Source organism: Chinchilla lanigera, unplaced genomic scaffold, assembly GCF_000276665.1.
Source record: "Chinchilla lanigera isolate Chin_1 unplaced genomic scaffold, ChiLan1.0 scaffold00024, whole genome shotgun sequence".
Classification (NCBI taxonomy): Eukaryota; Metazoa; Chordata; class Mammalia; order Rodentia; family Chinchillidae; genus Chinchilla; species Chinchilla lanigera.
In genome coordinates this window covers 4870592-4890158 of record NW_004955425.1, presented here as the reverse complement: position 1 = coordinate 4890158, position 19567 = coordinate 4870592, and the positions used below count along the sequence as shown (strand labels likewise).

Here is a 19567-nt window from a genome sequence, read left to right as displayed (position 1 = left end):
AAAGCTGTGTGTATTCTTTGGAAATTGATTAGATTCACTCAAGAATCTTCTCCTTAGGACTTTCTTGACCAAGTCACATGGCACTTTCATCATTCCAGCTACCTCGGAAATGCAGGTTATAAAAGGTAAAATTATGAAATGAGACAGATGTGCAGTTAAATGTGAGCTTACCTTTCGAAAGTTTCTATTTCCCGCCTTCTGCGGAGATGCACTCTGCGTGACACTTAGTGCTTGAGTTTTTAGGAGACTGGAGCTCAAAAGAAGGATTCACTAAGTACCTGTTGGGCTCCAGGCAGTGTCCTGTGGAGTCACGCTTGGGGTGGAAGGAAACACGCTGGGGACCGGGCCCCAGATCATGTTGAAAATGGGTTCTCAGCCTTGTGGCGGGAAATATCTGACCGCCTGCTACACTTTTCTACAGCTGGGCATCTGGGTTCTGTATGAACCTCGGATCTGAGTTCTCCTGGCTTCTCCCCAGGGAGAGGGCAGGGTCTCTGTAGTCTCACTGCCGCTGTAATTTATCTTTGCATCTTGTGACATGCACACGTAGCATGTTCTGATTAAAGTAATAAACTTAGTGGTCCAAGTAGTGACTAACAACCACTATGGACTTCTTATGTGCATTTTATCTCATCTCTGTCTTTGAGATTTGAACCCATGTCTGCCTGATACAAAAGTCAAAGTTCTTAACTCATAACTGATGAAATAGGTGGACATGTAGTTAACTAGAAGGGGCAGATGTTGCTGGGAATTTACTCATTCAGGCTGCTCTGTGAAGCTTCACTATAGGCCTAGCAAGGCATTCTTTAAATAATCTTGGTTCGAGTAAGTGCCTGCTTGGAGGACTCCAGGCATCATCGTCTTCTTCCCCCTGCTGTCAGCTGAGAGAACCTGGAAGCTGGTGGTGACGTTCACAACCCCGTAGGACTGGAATCTGACCCCGACCCGAGACACACATCTCCGAGTCTGATGTTCAGGAAGATCATTCACTCAGGCAGTTCACCTACAGCATGCCTTTGTGTGCCAGCCAGTGGTGTGTTGTGGAAACACAGATGTGAGAGTATCCAGTGTGAGGAGCGGATGCTCACAAGGAGACAGGACCATTTGGGGTAATCCACTCATGACAGGTGGACATTAAGATGAGGGCCCCAACCCAGACCATGAGATGGGAGGAAGGAATTAGTCCTGTAAGTTGCAGGTTATCTCAGGACGTAAGGGGGAGTCCATAGGCTTTTGAGAAGTAAGGTAGGAGAAAGACCCCTGCCCATGATTCTAGTCTATGTGGGTGTTGGGGGCTGCAGCTTCTTGTTCATGGAGAAAGATGTGAAAAAGGCAGTGTCTCTGACAGTCACTTGGTGACAGTGTGATTATTTGGCGCTGTGCCAGAGTAGAAAGAGAAGGAGCTCCGCTCTGAGGATCAGTCATTGTTTGTGTTTTTGTACTGGAGATTGAACCAGGGCCTTCACACTGAGCCACAGCCCCAGCTCTTTTTTTTTTAAATTTTGAAACAGGATCTTGCTAAGTTGTTAGGTTGTCCAGGCTGGTCTGAGCTTGTGATCTTCCTGTCTCAGCCTCTCAGAGTGCTGGGTTTATAGGGGCCACCACACCCAAGGTGACTTAATTGGAGCTCTTTTCCACTTGATCTTAGCCAAAAGGCCGGGAAGCGATTGGAGTTCCTTTCCACCGTGTGCTAGCTGAGTGATTTTAGGCAAGATATTTACCACCCTGAACCTGAGTTTGTTTATCCATAAGGAGGAAGATAAGAATACCTATCTCACTGGGTTTTTGGGAGAAATCACGAGCCAATGAATGGAGTATGTTCAGCACTGCTTCCAGCAGTGGTTCTCATGTTGGGTGACTTTGCTCCCCATAGGACAGGGAGCATTTTTAGATTCTCATGACTGGGAGGGGAGTGCTACTGGCACTTAATGCGTAGAGACCATGGGCGATGCTAAATATCCTACTGTGCATAGAATAGCGTTCCACAACTGAAAAATTATCTGACCGAATTGCCCATAGTGCCAACACTGGAAGCGCTGTTCCATACATATGCTGATGCAAAGAACCCTCGGAGGAATCCCCTGTGATAGTTCCATTATTATTTTTCTATTTAAGATTGGAGAGTATTAGAGATTAAGTATTTTGAAATTAAATGACTCACCCAAGCACAAGCACTAGGAAGTGCTGGAATTTGAACCCTGGCCTCCTGCTCCAGAGTTCTGACATTTGACCCATTACCTTGGTGTTAAAGGACTTCTGTGGGAGTGGGCTGGGGGTTGTATATCGGAGGCTGAGGCTGTCTTTGTCCCACCCCAGCACTCCTTAAATTCCCGTGAGCACCCGAATGACTGGAAGAGCAAATCAGAGGTGCAGACTCCCAGGCTGCACCCCGAATGATTCAGATGCAGTTGTGCTTGGGACTTGACACCAGTCCTGAAGACGGGGTCTGCACATGTTGTAGCAATGTTTTCCAGGATGCAGCATTGGACATAATCGTAGGATACTGTCTAGGGGGTAGCAGTTTAGTGCAAAAAGTTCTGGGACCGGTAGTCACGCTGTCTCCCAGGTCCCGTATCTGTAGCTTTGGTCCTAAATGCTTACTTCCATCAGAGGATGGGACAGATGCAGGTGGCTGCCAGCCCATTACTTCCAGTTCAGAACTGGACCTGTGGTATCTGCCCCTCCCCACACCCACGCGTGTGCCTTAGGATGCTGTCTTCATTGCTGCCTCAGTCCGCTAGCCACCCAGCCCCCAAACTTAGGCCTCCCTGGAATCTGCCTTCCTTCCCTTCCGCAGCCCATCTCTAAGTTCTCTGAGGTTCTTTCACTGCACTCCTCATGGTCACCAATGTCGGCCCCACAGTCTTCCAGTTTAGCTCGCTATCCTCTAAGGCTCAGACTATTGCAATTGCCCCCCGACACACACACACACACACACACACACACACACACACACTCGGCTACAGCTCTTGGCCCTGCTCTCCAACACTGCCAGCCAGCAAAATCATCAAAGATCCCGCTTTGCTTTGTTTATGGATTCTGATTCACTCGTGGGTGTTTATTTTTTTTAATTTAATTTCTTTCTTTTTTTTTTTTTGTTTTTGTTTTTTTTTCCAGTACTGGGAATCGAACTCATGACCTCGAGCTTGCCAGGCAGGCGTAGTGCTGCTGAGCTAAATCCCCAGCCCCGTGGGTGTTTATTGATCACTGCATAGTGCGAGACACTGTCCTGTTCATGCAAAGACAACCATGACCCTGTGCGGCCCCTTTCTTATTTGACCCATTTCCCCAGCCCCAAACCTAGACCTCTCTGTACCGTCACAATGAGCTGTTTGCTGGGTGCTCACAGCTGTTTGCCTTGCTTAGGCTCCCACTTTGCTCACTGTTACTTCTACAGCCCTGTTATGCTCAACTTGGAGCATTACTCTCCTTTAGTCACATATCTAGCTCCTAGTCATCATTCAAAACCTATTTCAAATCTCATTTCCTCTTCAAATGCTTCTCCGACCACCCCCATCCAAGACAGTTTCTCCTATCCCCTGGTCTGAAGGTATCTCATGTTACCATTCTTTTTGGAACTGCTGCCTAACATGCGCGTATGGATTCATTTTTATGCATGTTTTGGAAGGGAAAAGAGGTTGCAATCTGGAGCAGTGTATTGTACAGAACTGAGTCCCTCTGGGTGGCATAGTGGATATAGACACAAAATAGGCATCAGTCTGCCAGTTATAGTTCTCCATTCCTGTGGATGGGTCTTGGAGCCCAGATCAGCAGGCTTTGTGCCTGGCTTACCCACTTGGACCAAGTGCTGCTTCTCAGAATGGCCAAAGCCCGCAGGGACCCTGGTTAGTATCCGTTTGGAAATAATTCCAAGAATTTCTGAATTTGTCCTTCACTGATTCTTCCCAGAGTTCTGTCAGCTAAGGAGAGGGAGGAATCATTTAACCAGAGCGGATGTTTATTAAATGATTACTATGTGATGGGCATTTTGCTAAGTGCTCTGCGTGCTTTATCTTGCAGCCCTCAGTAAGGACTGCTACGGCAGCTCAGTTTTATATGTCAAGACATGGGAGCCTACGAGAGGTGCAGTGACTTGCGGAGTTCACACAGCTGATGGCCAGTGTGGGCAGGGAGCTCAGGTCTGCCTGTTTCTGCGTGTAGCTCTTCTGGGCATGCAACGATTGGCTCTAAAAACTGTCCAGAGCTTTTCAGATTTCAAGTACACCCTGGAGTCTACAGCCTTTGCCATCTGAAAAGCTTTATATTGAAATGAAGATTATTTTAGAAATGACATAATTCCCGCTGAAAAGACATTTAGTCATGTTCAGTAAAAGAAGATTTAAAATAATGGCTACTTGATTATGACCTTATTCTATGCTAAAGACCCAGCTCTGGACAACTGATAAGACAGTGTGCAAAAGGGCACGCACATTACGATGTCTTCTAGGAAAACTGGTGGGCGAAAGGCTTCCTGAGAAATTTCACACTGGATGTGGATAATCCTGTCGGTTGTGCTTCATGGCAGATAACGCAATCTTGTCTTCTGGGAGCATGCGCCTCGCCCCTTGTTGATAACTTTTCACAATCCAGGTGGCCTGAAATGTCTGATGATGGAAATTCTCAGCCTTTCAGATTCCCATTGACATGAAGGGTGAGAAATGTCTCCTGGTCTTCTACGGCCCAGATTCACATGACCTAGAAAAGGAATTGTATCCATCGCCAGCGACCCAGATTTTCACTGAAAAGGCGACGTGGTGTGAGTAGCGGTTGCATAATTTTTAAATTCACCATTATTTGAATTTATGAAATAATCTACATTTTGAGAACATAACTGAGATAAAGTGAGCCAATATTTTTTTGTGGTTGTTTTGTGTTTCTTTGAGGCAGGGTCTCACTCTGTAGCCCAGGCTGGCCTTGAGCTCACAGTAGTCCTCCTGCCTCAGCCGCCCAAGTTCTGGGATTATACTCATGCACTACCACACCCGCAACACGTGGATCCAGGAAAAAATTCAGGAAAGAGCTGGGCACTGTGACTCATGCCTGTAATCCCACCTACTTGAAAGGCTGAGGCAGAAGGATTGCAAGTTCCAGACAGCCTCAGTAATTTAGTGAGACCCTGTCTCAAAAAGCTCAGTGGTAGAATACTTGCCAAGCATGCATAAGGCCCTGAGTTCAATTCCTAATACTTTACAAAGAAAAAAAAGGTTCTTGATGATTCTAATGTGTCTTTTCCTTGCAGGCAGTTATACTTTTTGTGTCAGTTCTTATTAAAATAATAGCACACATATTTATAGTGAAACTTACTGAAGGTGGAAAATCACTTAGGGAATCGTTAGTGGTAAAGAGAATAATCAAAAAATACTTCTGTGACCTTGTTTGAAAAATCTCCAATGTTTAACGCTTGTTAGCTTTTCAAAATGCAGCTTCTCCTTGAAGAATCAAGTCAATTTTATTCCTTTTAATTTTTTCATGTTAACTTTGAATTAACCTCATATTTTCACTGACTTCTGTGATTTTTTCTTCTCAGCAGGCGGCATCGGGGATTCTAATGTCAAAGAAGCTATGATGGAAGGACTCACAAGGGCTTTTCCCTGCCCAGCTTGGAAGTGACGTGAGCACTTTTAACACTAGTCTCACAGCCTCCCAGATGCAATGGGACTAGCAAGTTTCATCTTCCTTGTGCCCAGGAAGACCATGTAGTGAGAGCTTTTCTGTCTGTAATTGACTTCCATTCCCCAACTAGGCCAACTGGATGAGCTACAACCAAAAGGATGTCTTCTAGACCATGTATCAAGTGGTTACTATGTGTCATGGCAGGGAGTCAGGGCTAGAGGAACAGACAGGGAAAAGATACCATATCAATTCCTCCAAGGAATTTACTGCTTAATAAAGACCATGCAGGCATGCTTAGAGGACCAAGGGCAAACTTACTGCTGTGGGGATTGCAGGCTGGGAGGAGTTCTTCAGATTGCTGCTCAAGGAAGGGTCTTTTTTTTTTTTTTAATCTTTTTTTGAGATAGGGTCTTGCTTTGCAGTGCAGGCTAGCCTTGGACTCACTGTGTAGCCCAGGCTGGCCTCACACTCACAATGATCCTCCTGCCTCAGCCTCCCAAGTGCTGGGATTACAGGCATGCACCGCACCTGGCTATAGAGAAGGGCCTCTAGAGAAGAGATATTTACCTGGGTCCCTGAATCATTGCTAGAATTGACCTAGGTGATATGGTCCAGTCAACAGTGTCTCCTGCAGGGATTTTCTCAATTGGTAGGAATGTTGGGTGATGATGTCAATGCTGAGGTGCCTGGAAGTCTGATCTTGGACTAGTGTTTTTCCTGTGTATGACTGAGTTGGGCAAAGTAGTCTCCACTGCCTCTTTCACCTCTAATAATTTATTGTTCCCCTATTCTCTTTTTTTTCTTTTTGAGGCAGGGTATCACTATGCAGCACAGACTGGTCTTGGATTCACTTATGTAGCCTAGGCTGGCCTTGAACTCACAACGCTCCTCTTGCTGCAGCCTCCCAAGTTCTCCAATTCTTAAACCAAACTCTAGAAACTTGATGTAGCTGTGGAATGTGTAGACAACACAAAAGTACAGTAAATAATCACTGAAATTCACTTGGGGAATCTAGAAAAATACAGTGGGCCCCTTGACTTCTGAACTCAATTCATCCGCCAGGGCAGGGTGTAACTCAAGTTGTCATTGACGGCTCAGGCTCCTCTACACAGCCTCCAAAGTCTCTCTCCTGTATGCAGCAGGTCTCAGTGTCCTTGGAGAGACATTGGCCCAGGATTTCTCAATTAACCCCACACAGGAAAGGATTTGTAATGTTCCTTCCAGAACTCTTTATGGGTTAAATCTGTATCTGAGATCATCTGGAAGCACAGCAGCTGGCATTTGGGTCATAACTCAAGACTTTGGTCATAAATTAAAATTAAAGTTCTGGTCTGAACCCAAGTTGTTCTTTTGTCACGCCAGTCGTAACTCAAGGGTCTACTGTAGAAGAAAAAAAATTTAAATCTCAGGAAATATGCACTGTCAATCATTCATTTTACTACAGTTTTTCCCCATGATTTTTCTTGCACAGGTAGAAAGATTTTTGCTTTGTTTTGTTCTGAACATAGTTACCAAAATATAGGTATAAAAATAAGTGTAGCATTCATTCTCTTAATTTATTATCACAAACATTTTTCATGTTACATCAAATTCATTAAAACACCAGAAAATATAAACGTAGTATTAGGTCTATTTCTATACCTCCTTCTTATGAGCTTTTTAAAGGCTCATGTGCTAGTGAAACTTAGTAAAAATGGAGTAGTACTAGAGTCGCTTATCATCTTGTGATAGCCGGTATGTGAGCTGCTTTCATTACGGTCTGTTCATTAAAATGTTGTAGGTCCTATTTGTTGGGTACTAGCTATACGGTGGCAACTATAGCAAGTCTTTGTAGAGATGATTTCCTCATCATTCCCAGGAGCAGATTTTCTTTGTTTGTTTGTTTTTTGTTTTTGGTAACGGGAATTGAACTCATGACCTCGCACTTGCCAGGCAGGCACTGTGCCACTAAACTACTTCTCTGGCCCCCAAGAACACATATTTTTGCCCTTACTTTGCAGATGAGAAAACAACAACTCAGGGAGATGGTGTAACTTCCTTCACATCTCATAACTAGAAAGTGGCTGAACCAGGAGGGACTTTAGTTTCTGCAATGTCAGAGTCTGAATAACCCCAGCGTGGCACCGTCTCTGTGGTCAGTGATAGAAACTGAACTTAAGGAAACTGAAGCACCCAGTGCCAGTTCCTGCTCTGGGGAAGGCAGGAACCGGGCTCCCGCAGGGCCTGTGTGGGTTCCTGTCTTTAGTTCCTGTCTTTAGTTCCTGTCTTTCTCTTGCTCACCAGGGCTTGGTCTTTTCTGTGTTGCTCTCCTACAGAAGCCTTACAGCAGGCTCTCTCCTTGTGTCCGTGCTGCAGCCCCAGGGCTGCTCTCAGCTGCACCTTGGGTGGCAGGGGAGTTTTCCTTACAAAATGGTCAGGGGACATCTGGGGGCAGAATTTCATGGCCTGGCTTCCCATGTGGCCATCCCGGGACCAACAGTAGTGTGGAGGCTGGACTCCTGGGATGGATCAGGCCTCTGGTACATGACCACTTTTTGAGTGGGTGAGGGAGAGGGTGAAACATTTTCAGTTCAGCTGTGATTTCCTGGACTGAGACTGGGGCATTTTTTTATCAAAAGAAGGCAGAATGGATGTTAGGAGGGCAAAAGCCAACTGCTGTCCTCCACATTGCCTCTCTGCGCTTTCCGTTTGTGAAACTTTTCTTCCCTCTCCAAAGAGCTCACACTTTGCCATCTGGTGTTACCTCCCAAGAACAGTTCACTTATGTCTTAGAAAAATAAATACACAGCCAATTTGCAGATTATACCTTCCTTAGTTCTGCTATGAATTATATGACTTGTTTTTGGCAAAGCCTGAAGCTAAATCTGGCTTCTTCCCTACCCCCCATCAGCTCAGTGAATGACTGGCATTCACCGAGCTGTGTCTGAGGATAGGTTGGCCCACCTGAAGGGGGTGGCTAAATTTATGAGAAGAATTGCAACTTTTTAAATTGCTCCAAGTGGCAAAGCCAAGGTGAGGAGCCTGTAGGCAAGCAGAAATTTTTGCTCCCGCTGTTAAACCTGGGCCAACCCTTCATCTACTGGTATTTATGAAATTTGCGAATCTGTAGGAAACTCATTATGGTCATCTTAGCAGCATTAAAATTCCAACATTTTCTTCATGTATTCCCATATGGCTTGAAAATAGTATAATGTATAGACTTCTGGCAAAAATGATTAAAGAGGTAGTGAGAAAACACAAAACCAAAAAAACGGGAAGTCTGAGTTCTAGGCTCAACTCTGACGCTCACCAGCAAGGTGCTCTTGGGCTGGTTGTTTCACGTCTCTGGTTCTTAGGATTTGGGTTATATGGGTGACTAAGTGCTGAGGTACCATGTTCTTGCTTAGGTATCTGTATCGGTTAGACCTAGTTCCCCGGGTCTTTGGAAGCATTTACTGGAGTTGAGTAAGTCTCAGGTCAAATCTTGCAATCCTATCATTCCAAATCCTTTTGGAGTTTCTAGTCTTGCTCATGATTTGCTCAGTACCATTCTTTTTTCTATCTAAATTATGTTTTTGACTCTAGACTTACTTTAACCATTCAAAGATGTTCAGTTAATTTTATTTTGGGTACTTTTAAAAATTCAAGATTTTAGTTAGTATAACTGAAAAAAGTCCATAGTTTGGGCATTCATGATTCAAATAATTCACTGAATAAAGCTCTCATGTTTTGAGCATATTCTAAAGACTTGGGAACCCCTTAGTCAAGGATCCTAGTGCTTACTGCATTTTTAGTTGGTCCTCTACACAAGGTTTGTTCTTTTTAAAAATTAATTTCATTGGTGCATTTTAGATATGCACAATAGTCGTTCATCATAGGGAATTTGTACCTGTCTGTGAGATAACTTGATTCTCCCCTTCCCTCGACCCCGATCCTCTCCCCTCCCTTCAACTCCACTTCCCCTCCTTATTTACAAAAGCTTTGTTTCTACTGTTTCCTTCCAGTCTTTTGTCTTTTCCCTTCCTTTCTTTCCCGCTCCCCGCTCCTTTGTTCTCTTTCCCATTTGAACACTTTCTTCCTATTTCCTGGTATCTTTTACACATTTTGGTTCTTCTTTACTCTTTTGGCTTCTCATGCCAGAGAAACAATATGACATTTAAATATGTGTGTCCAATTTATTTCTCTTATGGGGATGATCTCAAGGTGCATCCATTTACATTGATTCTTCAAGATTCTGGGAGTGAAGTCAAAAGGCTTTTCTGCTGTTTTATAAGCTTGATGCATTTTGAAAAATCTTATTTACTAGGAAATTGAATGTGATCTTTTCATATTTATTTACTTATTTATTCACTTATCATTTATTGAGTGCTTGTTATCTACCAGGTGCTGTGAAGGGAATAAAGTTACTAATGCATATTTAAGTAGCTATGGCAGAGGAGGGCTCTTTCTCAAGTAGAGGAAGCATACTGTGAACTAATTTTTTAAGACCGATTCAGTAACATACAATTCCATTTGTCAACTCTAACTTCCCTGTTTCTTATGCCCTTTTATTCTTGAAAGTTTTTATATTGAAATATAACTCACTTAACACAAAATTCACCATTTTAAAGTATACACGTTAGTGGTTTTTAGTTTACTCACTCAATTAATTTTGTTTGTACAGCCATCACCACTATCTAATTTGAGAATGTTTCCACACAGTGGGAAGAAAATACACTAACAGTTCATTCTGACCCCTGTCTTCTTATTCCTGTCTTGAGGTCACTAATCCACTTTCTGGGTCTGTGAATTTATCTATTCTGGATGTTTCTTCATACTTTTCCTATAATGTCTGATATGCTGTGACTGGCTTTTTTCACTTCACATATTGTTTTCAATATTTATCTGCATTGTAACAAGTAATAGTACTTCCCCTTTTCATTGCCAAATAATATTCCATTGTATGGGTATACATTTGTTTATCCATTCATCAGTTGCTGGACATTTGGATTGTGTCTATTTTTGCTGCCATATATAATTCTGCTATGAACATTTGTGTACAAGTTTTTGCATGAACATATGGTTTCGGTTCCTTTGGGTATATGCCGAGGAGTACAAGTGCTGAGTTATTTAAGTCTGTGTTTAACTTTTTGAGGAGCTGCCAGGCTGTTTTTCCAAAGTTGCTGTACCATTTTGCATTCCCATTTTTAAAAAGTATTTGTAACCTCCAAAGTTATGTGTAACTTCCCTAGGATGTAGGTTAGTACTTTTCTCTGTTTATTGATGAAGACACATAGGCAATAAGTTGAGAAATGTTCTCTTGGGCTCAAAACCTAGGTTTAATCATTTACCCAGCATTCTCTGAGCCCCTTGGTCTGCCTTCAGCATTGTTATCAGCTCTGTGGATGCTCAGTTGGGGGCTGTCAAGCTTCTTTTAGAATCTGTAAAGACAGGGAACAACCCCAGATGATGATTTGATTTAGGTGGAATTTTCTCAGAATCAAAAGAGGGACTGAATCAAATATTTGTACTAGACATGTCCTGGATGGTGATCCTTAAGTGTGGGTTCAACTTACTATTTTCCCTAATAAATTCCCATTTCATGTCTTGTTAGTGTCTTTATGGAGGAAATAATTGTGAGCTTTTGGCATTTGCTACTTCTCCTAAACGAACACATTATAGTGAAACCATCTATTCCTAAAAATTTGGGGATCAGCAAGTAATATAAGCCAAGGAGGAACCACAGCCCTGAGCATCTGAGGTGAGTATAGCTCTTCTCCTGTTCCAGAGCTATTGCTGTGTGTGGCTTTGCCTCACTGACCAGACCTGTGAGTGAGGCCAGCCAGGCACACACTGTCCGTTCCATTGATGACAGCTGGACTTCAGAGAAATAGAGCGATTTGTCCCAGGTCACACAAATGAACCAGAAGGGGACTCATGGCTGAAGTAGTCATTCCCAAATCCTGTTCCTTGGACCGGGGCTAATGTGGGACAGGGTTTCCACTGACGCATGAGGAAATGAGAAAAGTAGGGCAGGGTGTGAGGTTTTTCACATCGCTAAAGTTACTCAGTTTTAAGAGCCATCTTTTATCCTGAAATTAAGTCTCTCATTTTTATGTTGGTAAAATGTCCCCTTGCTTTTTCAAGATGTGGTGGTGGATAGTAACTTTTCCATATTTTAATTTTTATTTGGCAAAACAAAACGTTGGCAACCTTAATTTTTAAAAGATGATTTCTCTTTTAACTTATCCATGGCATTTGCTTCAGAAGGGTCAACGTGGTCCAACCTTTCCTGGCTAATTATGCTACTGTTTCCTCCTACAGACTTTGTCCTTGGTAAGTAGAAATTGCGCTCTCTTAAGGCCATGGTCCATGTCACAAGCAGCAGTGATGTCCAAGATTCTGGTTTTCAGCTAAACCTTCTTGGCTACCGTATTTCAGAGCCAGAGGGTAGTGGGAAAACATGGAGCCATGTGGCAGAATGACTTACCCAGTCCCCCAGTTTCTAATTGTGAGTAAATACACCTTACGGTTCAGTTTATTAATTATTCTTCTGATTTTTCAAGGGTGTGTGACTGGGGGTTGAGCAGTTGAGAGGGTATTGCAAGCATTCATTTTATGCCTGGTTCTCCTTCTCTGGTAGAAAGCAAAGCTCACCCCAGACAGGTTAACTAACTTGCCCACATCACTTACCAATGAGAGAAACTAAGAAGTGGAAAGGCATCTCCTAAATATTACTCATCAACTTAGAGTCTAATGGTGGGACCAACGTAGGAATTACCAAAGGAAAACTCCGCCAGATGCTCACAAAGCATTGAGCAGAGGACACAGTGGGACGAGAGCGTCCTCCAGCCCTCCTGGTGGCTCTGCAGGTTAGGGTGAGGGGAGGAGTTGCTGAGGGGCAGATTACTCCCTTCCTGGGGGATGGGCTTTCGTAAATGTTTGGGAGCAAGGGGTGATATGCTCAAATCAGTCTGGAAAACGGGTATGTAAAATTCCACTCTGTAATATAGGACTTTGGATTTAATTTACTATGGGGAATTTTAAATATACCAGAAAGGATAAGGTACAAGAAGCCTCACCCTCTGGAGCACAGAATCCTGCTTGTTTCCCTAATTGCTCCTGTCTCCCTTTTCAGGGATCCTTCAGAACTAGTCTCTTACAGAAAGCTCTGTTGAAGTGTGCTCTAATTCATGATATCCCTATAGGTGGAATGCTTTCATTCCCCCATTTATAGACAAAGAACCCAAGGCAGAGACAGAGGGGCAAAGACACTTCTGAAGGTCACATAGTAGTGGCCTGTGTTAAACCCAACTGTTTAGCATCAGAGGTGGTTTGTGAACCCCTGAGGAGTGCTGAGGACAGCATGTGGCTGGCATGATGCACTCCATGTGTTCACTGTCCTTCCCTCTGTACCCCCTCCCCTGTCCTGCTCACAGGCCCATGTGTGCATGGCGTTTCTGCAAATGGACTTCACCCTAAGCAGCCCTCACCTGCAACATCCTGCAGAGCAAACCCCTCCTCCCTGGGTAAACCCCGGGAGAAGCAGAGCTCGGAGAAGAACGAATTCAGACAGGAAGCAAGGGTCAAATGTCATGTTCTCCTAGGAAACTGCAAATGCCACCTAGCCAAGAGAGTGAACTAACAGAACCTTGAATTGTCCCCAGTGAGTGACTATGGTGAAGGTAAGTGAAAAATGGGACTCAAGTATAGACACTGAAGAAAATCTTATTTCTTGCAAGCTATCAGTTGAAGAGGTTGAAGAACTGTGGGTGGAGAGAGGGTCCCTTCTGTGGTGTGATCAGGCCACCTGGGTTGTACAAACCTAAAGATTCCCCCACTGAGCCTGGGTTCCTCTTGAGAGAAACCTAGGAATGCACCAGATTCAAGGAGATGGTTTTGGTTCTCCATTTTTGTTTCAAGAAAGTGAATACAAATTGTAACCTCCCCTAGCACTCAAACACTAACCATCATGGAGAGAGATAACCTTATGTACTCAGCATTTCCCCAGTGCAAAAATGAACAGGTTTAGCAACAACTAAATAGCAAAGAGAATGAATTGAAGAGCCTTGTATTTAAAAAGTTCTTTAATTGGAAGGATGAGGCCATGATGCTAAAGATGATTTTGAAAATAGGGTAGAAAGCCTTAATTCTGCCAACTTAAGTTTGCTTTATTTTTTATATTAGATTTTAGTGTTTTCCTTCATATATAGATATTTTTACATGATTTCAACTATAGCATATACGCTATTACGTATATCATGGGCCTGGGGATTTGTATCTATGTTCTTTATCATTGTTATTTTTGTGGCTTATGTAGAAGAGGATCATATAGGTCCCCTTTAGGGAAGGAGAGGGACACAGTCGGAATGATGGGACATCATTTGCTAAATCGTATCCATGTGAGTGATTGTTAGCAGTTTCATGCAATTGTAGATAATCCCGTATAGCAGCTATGAGGTGTTTACAGGTGTTAGAAACAGAAGTTCAGCTATAGCATCTTAAGCACAATTAAAAAATTAAAGGCAAAGGTAGACTGTTCTGGGCCAGTCTGGTCTTGTGAGAAGACATTTGTGGTGTAGGCTTCTTTTGTTTTCTTGCTTTGCCATTCTAGTTGCATTGTTTCCGAGTTCAAAGTCACAGCATGGCTGCTTGCACTGTAGGTATAATGTATAAATTCCAGGGAAGAAGTGGAAAGCAGGGAAAGGCAAGAGGTGACCTTTCTCCACCCCTACCCCCACTTACCCCTTGTGAAGATCCTCCTCGGAAGTTCTGTGTCAAAGCAGCTCATTAATTAAGTGGCTTTGGGAAAAGTTACAAGAACTTTCTGAGGCTGTTTCTTCATCTATAAATGGACAGAAACACTTCCCTACCTCACAGGGTATATGGGAACGATTCCTGCAAACCCAAAAGTGCATGACAAATCCAAGAGTTAAAGGAGCCCTGGCAGCCTATGTGGGTTGCAATAGCTGAAATATTTCATGTCTGTGTTCTCGCTGCAAAACATAGATTATAATCACTTGCAGTCGTCTCCTTTCCGCATCTCACAGGACATTTGGGAAGGAGGGGAAGCAGAACGACACCATGTTCAGTTGTTGCCAGAGGGAAGTTGGAGAGCTGTGAGATTCCAGGCAGTGGTGGCAGTGCTCAAACCCCACAGCTTCCTCTTTCTGCCTTTGCTCTCTGTGAGAGGAGTAGCAGAAAAGTGCCCCTCCTAGGTCAAAGGCAGGGAAGCCCTGAGGCAGCCAGCTTCCCAAGAGCCCACAGGCCTCCCAGCCAAGTGGACCAACTCCCTTGTGTAGAGTGGCCCTGGTCTCAGTGACAAAACTGTAAGCTATTTGAGGGTGGGGACTGGATCTCTATGTATCTTTCCATTCTGGTGACTGACCCTGACATCTAGAAGTCCCTCAGTAAAAACGTGTTATTAATTCTGGAGAATGAGACAGGGTCACGTATGAGGCTTATTTAAGCTATTGTGACACTCAGTCTGCCATTGTTAACTAGAGCTAAGAATGAGCACTTTGGATTGATGCAGCTATTTTGGAAAAAAAGTAATTATATTAATACTTCTAGCAAACATATTGAACATTTACTATGTGCAGGTGCCTTATATTTCATGTGTTAAACTCATTTACTCCCTCCTATTACTTATAACAGGTATTAAGCCACTCTAGAGAAACAAAAGCTCAGAGAGGGCAAGCAATTTTCCTAAGGTCCAAAAGCATATGAAAAAGAAATCAGCTCAAAATGACTAAATCGGCATGTAGATATTCCTGAAAAAAAAAAAAATCACGGTTAAATTCATAAAATTGCTTGTAAGTGGCATTTAAAGACCTTCATTTTACCTAATTTGTTTATCTACACATGGCCCATCTTAGGCAAGTAAGTTTCTTTAAATTTCAATGCTCTTATCCAAAGAATAGGAAAATAAAACCACCCACTTATAGGGTGTCTAAGAGGATCCAGCGACATAATATATTCCTAATGCCTGGTGAACAGTACATGTTCAGCATATTTTAGCCATCATTTGTGAATTTGACAAGTAGTTCTTAATTAGTGATATATAGGAGAATCATCAGTGGAAATTTTTCACAATATTGAGGTCTGCGTGCCATGTAGGGTATTTTGAAAAAGTTCCCCAAATGATTCTGATTCATATTCCTTTATGAGAATCAGTGCTGAATGTGACCCACATCCACCACGGAAGTATATTATTGAAGACATTGTGTGATGTGCTAAGAGGAATGAAAAACACACATTAATAGTAACTATCACATGAAAATAAGTAAATCAGAAGATGAGTAAAGGAAGGAGCTATTCCTCTTCCAGTGGGGCCGTGAGGGACAGCCTGGGTGCTGAACGCTCCTGGGCAGGGTTAGAAGGCTGGTCGGTCAGCTAGGTAGGGATGACAGCAGGGTAGCCAGTGAGGGTGAGAGGCCCAGAAGTACAGCGAAGGCCAGTGGGGACACGGGCTGGAGCAGAGCCTCTGGGGGTTGTCAGAGAAAGCCAGATGTTGTCTGGAGGCAAAGAATGGAGGGCTTTGGAGTCTTGACCGATCAGGCTTGTATTGAATTTGCAGGACGCTGACAAGCCATTGAGCTTTCTTGAAACAGAGCATGAAATGCTGAGAACTGCTCCTTTACCGTTTAACTCCGGCGTTCCACGGCATTCCAATACGTTAGAAAGCGAAGAGCCCAACAGCAAGAAATGTGCAAAGAGCCAGAGACAGTTATTGTGTTTATTTGTCCAGGCCTCGGACTGCGAGCTTGGATCAGGCAGGACCCAGACAGGTGGTTAGGATAAAGGAACGAGGATCTAAATCTGAGTGGATGGGGGCGGGGGGTTGAGAGGAAGAAGAAGCGAAGATGACTTTGAGATTTGAGCCCGAGCGATGGGAAGAGCAGTGCTGCGACCAGAAAAGGGGAAGTTGGGTGGGGGAGGGCACATGAAGAGTTGATTGCATGCCGGGTGAGATGCCTGGGACCAGGGGCACATGTCTTGAGTTAAGTGGAAGTGTGGAGCTCAAGGAAGAGAGTAGCACATGGACACACACACACACACACACACACACACACACACACACACACACACCCACACACACCATAAAGACCTCATGAAATGAGTCAACAGCATTGAGCAATAGTGCATAGAACCTGGCAGGGGATAAGTTTGTGAAAGAAGGAAAAGCATAAACTGTTAACCTTGTGTCTGTGAATGGGCTTCTTGGTCTGGGTGAGCTTTTTAACATGCTAAGCAGAATATTATGTGTATTAAGAAGTCTACAGTCTTACTGGCTCATTTATCCTAAACAAGGTTGAAAATCACTGTTACATATAGAAAGAAGTGGGCTGAGGTGGTGCCCTTGGACTTTTTATGTAGTGGGTACTCAATAAAAATACTCTAGCTGGTCTCTGCATTCCTGACTGACAGACATCAGCCTACAGGGGCTGTTGTCTTTATTATGGCTGGACTGTTGAATAAAGACAGTCTTAAAAATGTTTTTCTTGCAAGACAATTCAGTGGGGGAAAATAGTCTTTTCACCAAGAGGTTAAGATGACTGGAAATCTAAATACAAAATAATGAATATGGACACCCTGTCTCACCCTGTATACAAAAATTGGCCAGACATCTACAGGTAAGAACTGAAACTATATAACTCTCAGAAGAAAACATCATTAAATGTTAATCTTTATGCTTTCGGTGAAGTGATGATATCTTTGATACGGTGCCTCAGGCAAAAGCAATGGAAAAATAAACTGCACTTCATCCAAATTCAATTTTTGTGTTTCAGGGATACTATCAGGACAGTGAAAAGATAACCCATAGAATGGAAGGAAATATCTGCAAATCATATGTCTGATAAAGGTCTGGTATTCAAGTTGGAAAGAACTCACAATATAGAATGAAAGACAAATAACCCAATTAAAAGTAAGCATAGGATCTGAATGAATATTTCTCAAAATGAAATATACAAATGGACAATAAACACACGAAAAATTGTTCAACATCATTAGCTATCAGGGAAGTGGAAATGAAAATCACAATGATACTACTTCACACCTTCTAGAGTGGTAATTATTATCATTATCATCATTAATAACCTGTGTTGGCAAGAAATGAAGAGAAATTGGACACTTACACAGTGCAGGTGGGACTGTAAAGTGGCGCAACCACTTTGAAGAAAGTTTGGCAGTTCCTTATAAAGCTAAATATAGAGCTATCATATGATGCAGCAATTCTACTTGTAGGTATATACTCAAAAGAATTGAATCCATGTGCTCACATAAGTATTTTTAGCAGCATCATTAATAATAGTAAAAAAATCAGAAACAATCCAAACATCCACTAACCAATGAACAAATAAATGAAATGTTCAACAGTCATACAATGGAATATTATTCAGCCATAATAAAGGATGAAGTACAGATACATGCTATAATATGGATGAACCTTGAAATCATTATGCCAAGTAAAAGTCACAACAAGCAATGTATTGTGTAATTCCACTTAAATATCTAGAATAGGCAAACCCTTGAGACAAAAAAATAAATTAGTGGTTGTTGAGGTGATGAAAATATTCTGGAATTAGATAATGGTGATGCCTGCCTGATGTATATATATAATTTTATGGTATGTGAAATTTTTATCTCAACAAAAATTCTCTTCTATATTTTGGCTTCTAACTGGTCACATGGGATGGAAATAATGTCCATTATCTAAGATGAAGGAAGAACGTGGACAAAGTCACAGAGATGGAAAGGTAAAGACGGATGACAGGAAGCAGTAGACTTGGCTGGTTGCATGCATAAGAGAATCAGGAGATAAAGCTGGAAACGGTAAGTTGGGCCCAGAATGAGTCACTTGTCAGTCAGGAAGTCACAAATATCTGAGGCCATACCCAAAGCCAGGACAGTCCTGATTCCCACCAATGCAGGGCTTGCAGTGGTGACATTAAACAAATATTTAAATCAAGTTCAATTAAGCAATGATCAGAGTGTGAAGGGCTGGAAGCTCAGAGTGCTACAGAAGTGCATCATGGCGATGCTCTTTGGTGTGAGGGAATCCAGGAATATTTTCCAGAGGAAGGAAGGTTTAAGGTGGGAAAGTTCTAAGTTCCAGGCCAGGGGATTTTGACTGAATATGCAGGCATCTGGTAGTCATTTAAAGGGGCCATGCTTGCAGAGATGGGGGTGGGGGAGCAATGCTATAGAAAGGTTTGGCCAGGGATGGTTCTTAACTCATCCTACAGGCCTGTTTGGGGTGCCTGGCTACCTGAACACCACGGGCTGCCAATGAAGCAGCAGAAAGATGAACATTCCCTCAGCAGTCAAAGCTCATGGACTGTGTTTAGAGATCCTGCCTGATATGCTTCATCCTTCCAGATCTGTTGGGGCAACGGCTTTCATGGAAAGATGATGGACTGGCGCCACTTGCCTCTCTTCTCATTGCCGAAAGCAAATAAACAAGGACCCTTCCTGGAGTTTCATTTTTATTTTATAAGGCAGATAAAAAGTCATCCTACAGTTTCATGTTTCAGGGTCACTTCTTTACCTTTAGGTTGTCCTGATGAGAGTTGTCAAAATGAACTAAATCACGACATGTAGATCCTTTAAGTGTGTGTGTGTGTGTGTGTGTGTGTGTGTGTATGTCTGAGGGTGTGCACATGTGTGCACATCTATCTGTGTCAGGAGGAGGCGAAGAACAGAGCACTGGGAATAATACTGTTAAGTACATATGCAGTATAAAATAAATATCCATCTAATTTATGATATATTGTGATATTTAGGGTATATATGTATATTTAATAATATTATTTTACATTAGCTAAGTAAGACATGATATGTTATGTGTCAGACAAATTTTTTTGCATACATTTAACAATGCCTCCCTCTCCCTCCCTCCCTCCCCTACATATATCACATATTTATCTTCTCCCCTTCCCTAAGCTTTTGTCAAAACTTGATTGTACAGATGGTGACACACAGTAGAACAGCA

At 42.8% G+C, this 19567-nt stretch overlaps 1 long non-coding RNA gene across 4 annotated transcripts in view; it reads left to right on the top strand.

Moving 5' to 3' along the window:
• The window catches only part of LOC102025484, a 22977-nt gene extending 3882 nt beyond the window's left edge, over positions 1-19095 (top strand). Inside the window, exons 2-8 of one of the 4 annotated variants that reach the window (XR_001234259.1) lie at positions 4625-4756; positions 5528-5611; positions 11186-11332; positions 11896-13256; positions 17364-17500; positions 18294-18408; positions 18955-19095. This is a non-coding gene — a long non-coding RNA (uncharacterized LOC102025484). Of the gene's footprint in view, positions 1-4624; positions 4757-5527; positions 5612-11185; positions 11333-11895; positions 13257-16103; positions 16362-17197; positions 17208-17363; positions 17501-18293; positions 18409-18821 lie in introns of those variants that run through there. The other 3 variants (XR_001234258.1, XR_001234256.1, XR_001234257.1) reach the window with 3 other exon arrangements.
• The last annotated feature ends 472 nt before the right edge of the window (positions 19096-19567 follow it).